This window comes from Magnolia sinica, chromosome 3 (assembly GCF_029962835.1).
Source record: "Magnolia sinica isolate HGM2019 chromosome 3, MsV1, whole genome shotgun sequence".
In the NCBI taxonomy this organism is placed as follows: Eukaryota; Viridiplantae; Streptophyta; class Magnoliopsida; order Magnoliales; family Magnoliaceae; genus Magnolia; species Magnolia sinica.
In genome coordinates, this window is record NC_080575.1 from 119,372,485 (window position 1) to 119,382,137 (window position 9,653).

The following is a 9,653-nucleotide window of genomic DNA, read 5'->3' on the forward strand; positions in this document are numbered from 1 at the left end:
GGAACTTTGAAGCTTGGGTGTTATTTTATTCAATTGAATTACATCCATTCAAAAATTCTAAAATCAAATCATCAGTTTAGTTTTTATTACTTAATTTGTTTTGCATTTGATTTTTTCCTTTTCACAATTCATCTCCCTGTGGGATCGACCCTGTATTCATAGGATATTACTTATGAACCTCTACACTTGGAGGCAAGCAATCAAGGTTTTGGCACTGCTGTGGGAGAGACCGAGATAGATCGGATCTCGTGCAAGATAGCCAAGGTAAGTTTTCTTCTAAACTCCAGATTTTCCATAGATTTTTTTATTTTTTATTTTTATTTTTTTCTTATTTTCTTTTTCTTTGAAAATAAATTCGTTGGGACTTTCAAGCACTAACTATGACATAAGGTTGCCCGCTTGGGATTTTATCACCCAAGTGCTATGGTTGTCTACAGTTTTTTGTTTGATCACAAAGATCATCCATTGAATCTATTTTCCATATTAGCATAGTTTAATTTCTGCATTAGTTTTACTTTTATTTATTTATTTATTTATTTATTTTTATTTTGCTTTGTGGATTGAACCCTCATGGTCGGCTCTGCCCGGGTTGTTGATTTATTTTGCTTTGTGGATTGAACCCTCATGGTCGGCTCTGCCCTGGGTTATTGATTTATTTTGCTTTGTGGATCGAACCCTCATGGTCGGCTCTGCCGGGTTGTTGATTTATTTTTTTATGGACTGAACCCTCATGGTCGGCCCTGCCACCTGGGTTGTTGATTTATTTTTGCTTTATGAACTGAACCCTCATGGTCGGCCCTGCCGCCTGGGTTGTTGATTTAAGGTTTTATTTTTATTTTAAGTATCATACTTGCCATTTGAATTAGTGGTATTTGTTGTGTAGTATGGATAGTTTATGTCCCATTGGAGTAGGGATCAAAACAATCGACTCTCTTCCGAAGGTGGACTAGTTCCAGGCCTTGATTATTCACTTAGAAGAGGCACTCAACATCACTTAGATTCCATGGCAGACCCAGTTGATAATCCAAATCCAAATCTGCCAGATCCAACTATAAATCAAAATAATCCTCTTCTTGAGGATGAAAATGAAGTTCATAGGAATGTGTTAAACCAACCACGGACTTTACGTGAACATTTACACCCTGAGAGATCAACTTTACCATCTTGTATAGTGTTCCCTGCTCACACAGGGAACACTGATTTTAAACCAGGTATGATTCAATTAATTCCTAAATTTCATGGCTTAGATTCTGAAAGCCCCTACTTGCACCTCAAAGACTTTGAGGAAGTAATTGCAACGTTACAAGTAAACAATGGCAATAGGGATGTACTTAAGCTTAGGTTATTCTCATTTTCTCTAAAGGATCGGGCCAAAGCATGACTCAACTCTCTAAGACCTAATACCATCACTTCATGGCAAGCCTTAAGTAGAGAGTTTTTGAAAAAGTTCTTTCCCGAGCACAAAACAAATGCACTAAAATAAGAAATCATGTCATTCTCCCAAAAGGGGAATGAACTATTTTTTCAAGCTTGGGAGCGCTTCAAAGACATTCTAATTACTTGTCCACATCATGGTTATGAACCATGGCACGTGATTGATGCTTTCCGAAAGGGGCTCACCATGGATACCCGTCAGTTCATAGAGATGATGTGTGGTGGAACCTTCCTTGATAAAGATCATAATGAGGCTTGGGATTTTCTAGATATGTTAGCAGAGAATACTCAGACATGGGATGTTTCTGCTAAATCAGACCAAACTAGACCCATTCCTAGAGAGAAAGCGGGAATGTATGTCCTAAGAGAGGAAGACGACCTTAATGCAAAATTCGCTGCATTGGCTAGAAAAGTCGAAGCTTTGGAAATTAGGAAGATTGATATGGTTAAAGCAAACACTTCCTTAGGTAATTTTTGTAGCATTTGTGGTGGTACAGACCATGACACAAAGGATTGTCCAATAATCTCAGTTGTACAAAATATCACGCATGAGCATGATCAAGCAAATGCTATAAATAATTACCAAATGTCAGTTATGCAACCATTGGGAAACACGTACAATCCAAATTGGCGTAACCATCCTAATCTTAGTTGGAGGAATGGACCACAAATTAATGTGCCCAATGCACCTTAAATGCCTCCACAAAATAACTTCTTTCGGGCACCTAACAATGCACCATATGTGCTCCCGTTAAAGCGATCATCTGTGGAGGATGCATTGACCACATTCATGAACTCTCAAGCTCAAATGAATCGGTCTTTAATCCAATCAAATCAAGAATTACAGACAGTTGTGGCTAAGATTGAGACTCAACTAAATGCTAGGGAAAAAGGCACCCTTCCTTCTCAACCTGTGCCAAACCCTCGAAACACACATTTCATTGGAGACTCAAATCTAAGTGAGCTACATCATGAACAAGCTAAGGTCATCATTACCTTGAGAAGTAGAAAAGAGGTCGATAACAAGATAATGCAATCGGTAGAAATACCGGAGGATGAGCCATTGTCTCAAGAAAATGATGAACCGGCTATGGTTCAAGAGAAGCAATAGTAAAAGGATAAAGAGACTAAGTCATATGAGCCTCCAGTTCCGTTCCCATGTAGACTTTGGAATCCAACTGTCCCCATGAAATATCAAGAGGTGTTGGATGTGCTCCAAAAGGTTACCGTCAATATTCCTCTGCCAGATGCCATTAGATAAATTTCATCATGTGCTAAATATCTCAAGGACTTGCGCACTATAAAGAGAAAATTAAATGTGCACAAAAAGATCTTCCTTACTGAGAAAGTGAGCGTTATCATTCAACAAAGGGTTGTACCCAAATACAAAGACCCGAGAAGTCCCACTATTCCTTATATTATTGGGAATTTCCAAATTGATCATGCTTTGCTAGATTTAGGTGTAAGTGTCAACTTATTACCTTATTCAGTTTACAAACAAATGAGGTTAAGCTTGCTTAAATCAACCACGATTACACTCCAACTCGCTGACCGCTCTATTAAGGTACCAAGGGGAATTTTAGAGGACGTGCTAGTCCAAGTGGAGAAATTCTACTTCCCCGTGGATTTTATTGTACTAGACACTGAACCATGTGTAAATGCTAGCGCTCAAGTTCCCATCATTTTAGGCCGCCCATTCCTAGCAACTTTAAATGCAATCATAAATTGCAGGAATGGAATGATGAACTTGTCTTTTGGTAACATGACTCTAGAGCTAAATATTTTCAATCTATGTAAGCAGCCCATTGATAATAATGAGATCCATGAGTTGAATTTCATGGACTGCTTGATAGAAGAAGAGGAATTAGAACCTAGTCTGACTGATGAATTGATTCAAGTCATTGGAGACTTGAAAAATTCTGATTTAGAAAAAGTGCTTGCTGAAATTTCTGATGATAATGAGAGCACTACCACTCAGGACATTGGTATGTGCCAATGGAGACCGCGCACTCAAATCCTATCTATCGAGGACTTGCGACCTCTGCCATCACCAACCAATGTTCCAAAGCTAAATGAGCTTAAGTATGTATACTTATGTGAAAATAAAACTTATCCTGTGGTGATCTCTTCATTTTTAAATAAAGATCAAGAGATTAAATTGTTGAAAGTTCTAAGGGACCACAAAGGAGCCTTGGGCTGGACCATTTCTGACATTAAGGGTATAAGCCCTTCCATATGCACCCATCGGATCCACCTCGATGATGACGCCAAACCAATTAGACAACCTCAAAGGCGTCTCAATCCAAACATGATGGAAGTTGTAAAAAATGAGGTGATCAAATTATTGGATGTGGGAATCATCTACCCAATATCCGATAGTGTTTTGGTGAGTCCAACTCAAGTAGTCTCAAAGAAATTTGAAATAACTATTGTGCAGAATTCTAATAATGAACTCATACCAACACGTGTCACCACTGGTTGGCTTGTTTGCATTGACTATAGAAAATTGAACCAGGTCACAAAGAAGGACCATTTCCCTCTACCATTCATTGATTAAGTTTTAGAGGGTAGCAGGTCACTCCTGCTATAGTTTTCTTGATGAATATTCTGGATATAACCAAATAGAGATAGCCCTGGAAGACCAAGAGAAAACTACGTTCACTTATCCATTTGGCATGTTTGGTTTCAAACGGATGCCATTTGGATTGTGTAACACCTCAGCAACTTTCCAACAGTGTATGTTAAGTATTTTTTCAAATATGGTTGGAAAGTTTCTTGAGGTTTTCATGGACGACTTCTCTGTATTTGAGAGTAGTTTTGAGGAATGCCTTAACAATTTATCTCTTGTTTTGTCTAGGTATGAAGAGAAACACCTTGTCTTAAATTGGGAGAAATGTCATTTCATGGTTCAAAAGGAAATTGTTTTGGGTCATGTTATCTCCAAAAATGGAATCAAAGTAGATCGCTCAAAGCTCGACATTATAGCTAATCTACCTATCCCCCGAACTGTTAGAGATATTAGATCACTTATAGGGCATGCTGGTTTTTACAAAAGATTCATCAAGAACTTTAGTGTCATTACTAGACTCTTGACTAATCTTCTTCAAAAGGAGGTTCCATTGAAGTGGACAGATGAGTGTGCAAGTGCTTTTAATAAAATTAAATCATCCCTTACCACTGCACCTATCATGCGTCCACCAGATTGGACACTTCCTTTTGAACTAATGTGTGATGCAAGTGATTATGCCATAAGGGCTGTTTTGGGCCAAAGGAAAGATAAACGGCCCTACGTTATTCACTATGCGAGTAGAACTCTAAACTTGGCCCAAGTGAACTACTCAATAATTGAAAAAGAGTTACTTGTAGTAGTTTTTGCTTTAGATAAGTTTTAAGTCCTACTTATTGGGATCTAAAGTGGTCATTTTTACGGACCACTCGGCTTTGAAATATTTGCTATCTAAAAAAGATGCAAAGCCGAGACTTTTGAGATGGATCCTTCTACTTCAGAAATTTGACTTAGAGATAAAAGATAAAAAAGTAATAGAGAACGTAGTAGTCGATCACCTTTCCAGATTGGTGTTAAATGATTCCACTGAAGAGATGCATATCCAGGAGACTTTCCCTAATGAAAAATTATTTGCAATCTCCAAATTGCCTTGGTATGCGGATATAGTGAACAACTCGTGACGGGAAAATGCCATATCATTGGAAGTCACAAGATAGGAAGCGTTAGGAACTTCTTCTGGGATGACAGGTATTTATATATATATATGGGACTGATCAAATTTTTAGACGTTGTGTCCGAGAGGATGAAGTTCGAAGTGTTATTTCTTTTTGTCACATGGAAGCATGTGGTGGCCATTTTTCTGCTAAGAAAACCACTGCAAAAATCCTGCAGTGTGGTTTTTATTGGCCCACCATGTTTAAAGACACCCATGCTTTCTGTGTTGCTTGTGATAGATGTCAAAGGTTGGGAAGAGTGTCCCAACGCAACATGATGTCTTTATCCCCAATTTTACCATTGGAGATTTTTGATTGTTGGGGTATTGATTTTATGGGCCTATTTCCACCTTCTTTTGGATTTCTTTATATATTGGTTTGTGTGGACTATGTTTCAAAGTGGATTGAGGCAGTTCCAAGTAGGATCAATGATAACAAAGTGCTCATACGATTCCTCAAGGAAAATATTTTTTCTAGATTTGAAACTCCAAAGGCCATCATTAGTGATGGCGGGTCTTACTTTTGTAATAGGACATTTGATGCTTTGATGAAAAAATATGACATCAAGCATAAAGTGAGCACCCCATATCACCCACATATGAGTGGGCAAGCTGAGATTTCTAATCGGGAAATCAAACACATTTTAGGGAAAACTATAAGGCCAAATAGGAAGGATTAGTCCTTTAGACTATCCGACGCTTTATGGGCTTATAGGACTTTTTATAAGGCCCCGATTGGAATGTCTCCATACAGATTGGTGTATACGAATGCTTGTCACTTGCCTGTGAAGTTGGAACATAAAGCCTACTGGACAATAAAGAAATTAAACTTTGATATGAATCAAGCAAGTGGACAAAGGAAATTAGAGTTGAATGAATTAAAAGAGGTAAGGAGAGACTCGTATGAAAATTCTAAAATCTACAAAGAGAGGACCAAAACTTTTCATAACAAAAACATCCTGAAGAAGAATTTTGAACCTCAGCAAAAGGTCCTATTGTACAATTCCCGTCTCCAGTTCTTTCCGGGAAAGTTAAGATCAAGATGGACAGGCCCCTTCATTGTGAAGAATGTTTATACTCATGGGGCTGTTGAAATTGAGAATCCACGTAATGGCAATGTGTACAAGGTTAATGGTCAGAGATTGAAGCCTTATGTGGAAAACTTTCATTTAGGAGAGGAGTCCGTCCCTCTTCATGAGCCAGAATATTCAGAATGATGCTCCTGGTCTGACGGAGCATTTGTGTAGGATTTGTATCATATTCAATTTTTTTAGTGTCACATAGCAGGTGAGTTTTTCATGGCAGGTACTATCCACCATTTCTTTTATTTTTATTGTTTTTTACATTACATTATCATTACATTGGGGACAATGTAGATTTTAGGTTGGAGTGTGTGGATAGTCATCCATGTGTAAGTTTTTTTTTTTTTTTTTGGGAGTTTCAGTTTATTTTATTATTATTTTTATTATTTTTAAGTTTCAGTTAGGTTTAAGTTTTTTTTTTTTTTTTTAGGTTTATGAAAAATTTAAAAAAAATAAAAATAAAAAATTTCAACATTTTCAAAATAATATTTTTTATATACAAGAATGTGAACATGATATTTTGCGAATTCCAAAGGCAAATTTAATACCTAATCTAGGTTGATAGTAGTCAGAAATCTGACAACAGGAAATTATAAACTTGAGTTCAATTATCTAATCACTAGTTTAAAGTGAGTTGTAATTTGATGTACTGAATTCACAATACACCCTAGCTAACTAAGTGAGGAATATGATATGTGAACTAAAATAACAACTTTTGATTCAAACAAGGTTGAATGAACTAGTACCATTGATATATGTTTAAAAGAGAGAATATTAAAGGAAAAAAAAGAGTGATGGAAAAAAGAAATTTTTATTATAGAGCATGAATGCAATGACCATAACAATCGTGTCAGTAATCCGGAGTAAGGATACCTAAGTATCCATTACTGTTACCATTACAAGTACGATACCTTAGGTTATGAAGCAAACCCGATGGGAATCTTCATCTAAGGGTGGTCTATAATAATGAGGATATGATGATAAAAGAAGAAATGTCATAAAAAAATGAGATAACTAGAGATTTCATATTCTTGGGATGATTGAAAGGAGTTAGGATAGGGAACATGCATATTTCTCAAAGTTAGACTAGTGTCACGAAGCACCTAAGGATATTGGGTTATAACTATTCTAAATTTTGATTAGGTCTCTGAACTCAAGGATGTAATGGATTAAAAAATTAAGATTCTAGCTAACTTCATATCTAGGGTAAGTATTGTTTTGTTTTGGAATTCATATGATTAATGGAGGCATAATTGTATAAATTTTATAGTGTTGAAATATTTTTCTTATTTTCAATGTTTGTGGGTAACAATTATTTAAACAATCACGAGACTATAACTCGTCCACTAGGGGAAACCTAGGGGTTTAAAGGCTTGTTGCATATGCTAAATGCAATCGAGATTACTTGCGAAAGTGGTGTAGTTAGAATTTTGTTTTCATTTTAATTTTGTTTCTAGAATTATTTTTTTCTTATTTTTATTTTTCTTCGCTTATTTTGCTCGGGACTAGCAAAATGCTGGTTGGGGGGTGTGTTAAGACTCAAATATTGCATAATTTTCGCCATTTATATCTTGGTTTTATGAACATAAATCATCTTAATATTCTATTTTACTCATGTATGTGTTGCAAGGTGAATTTAAAAGCTTGGATTGAAAAAGGTGTTAAAAAGTAAGAATTTGATGCTCAAATTCACCAAGGCAATGGATGGATCTTAGGAGATCAAGATTGAAGAATTCACATGCCAAAGATCCAAGAAAACCAAGCGAGGAATGAAGAGAATCGAAGATTTGAAGTGAAGAATCCTGAAATCGTCCTAAAAAAGTGTATTTTGAAGCTGTGAAGTTTATTTTGGAAAACTGTGCAGCAGGAAGTCTGTTTTAAACGAACTATGCAGCGAGAAGTCTATTTTGGGAAAATACGTATATTTGAGGCGTTTTCTAGGGTTTTCAACTTTGTACGAAGTTTGGAGTTCCCTACTTATAAATAGGGCCTCCTAGGGCATTCTAAAGCATCATTAGAAGCATTCAAGAGCAATATTTAGGGTTTTTTTAAAGAGTTTTTAGTTTTATTAAAGCTTTATAAGTTGTTTCTTTCCTTTTAGATCTTTTTTATTTGCAATTTTTCTTCTTTCTTTCTTGTTGCTTTTTATTTCTGCAATTTAATTATGTTTTTCTAAGTTCCCTCTAGCCCAAGCTAGAAGGGAAGCACATGGGTTTAATATTTCTTTAAATTATGATGATTGATTGTTTTAATGATGAGAATAATGGTGTATGCATATTATCTATTATTTAGGTTTTGTTTTTATCCTCTTGTAAGATCCATATGTTTCCATCATATGAGATTTACATTGATGGATAGGCTTACCCTAGATTAATCAGATTTACTAGATAGGAGATGTTCTCAACCTGTTATATTTCTTTGATATTCATTATTCTATAGATATTGAATACTTAAAATCACTGGCGCTTGAGAATATATGTCAATGGTGCAAATCTATTATTTTCTAATCTTTTATATCATTTATTAAAATATTTAAAGTGTTTTATTTTTCGATTAGGCTGACCATAGTGCTCAGATCCTAGTTGTGTTATCCAAGTCATCATGATTTTGGAACATTAATCTATGTGTGGAACTTTGAAGCTTGGGTGTTTTTTTTATTCAATTGAATTACATCCATTCAAAAATCCAAAAATCAAATCATCAGTTTAGTTTTTATTACTTAGTTTGTTTTGCATTTGATTTTTTCCTTCTCGCAATTCATCTCCCTGTGGGATCGACCCTGTATTCACAGGATATTACTTATGAACCTCTGCACTTGGAGGCAAGCAGTCAAGATGACATCGGGTACGAGCGACCCATGTAGCCTAACTACTGTCGCCTATACGCACCCGCCCAAATCCATAGGTTTAACCTTAGGACAGTCCTACCAAAGGGACCACCTTCACTCTCCTCATATTCCTGACCAACCCAATGATTTGATGGTAATTTATAGCATGCCAACTAGCAGGGTTATCATCTAGCATAAAATAATATCATGTTTCATATTTTCTCAACATACAATTTAGATTTTCCTATTAAGTAAAGCTACCAATATCATGAAACAAGAGTGCATGTGTTTTATGTGGGTTAGTGAGGAAACTAAGCATTTCTTATATCTAATAGAACCAAATTACACAAGAGTTAATGGATCATACATGCTATGAGACAACATCATATAAGAACCAAATAAGACAAGTACATGCAATCATTCATTTAAACCAAATTATATGAAAGGCGACAACATTCCATAACCATTCCATGTGAATCGATAGGATCAAGGGTAGGGTCTTCCCTAGGTTTGTTTAAATTCTCCAAATGCATCGTCCAAGCAAGTAAAATCATTAAACTCATACTAAATTTGGTGTTAGGCTACTTAAGA

The 9,653-nt window shown here is 35.9% G+C and overlaps 1 non-coding gene across 1 annotated transcript; it reads right to left on the reverse strand.

Annotated features, from left to right (window-relative positions):
- Positions 1-1,471: 1,471 nt before the first annotated feature.
- On the reverse strand, positions 1,472-1,578 carry LOC131241737 (small nucleolar RNA R71). The gene has a single exon (XR_009169298.1). It is a non-coding gene; the product is annotated as a small nucleolar RNA R71 (small nucleolar RNA).
- Between the last annotated feature and the right edge of the window lie 8,075 nt (positions 1,579-9,653).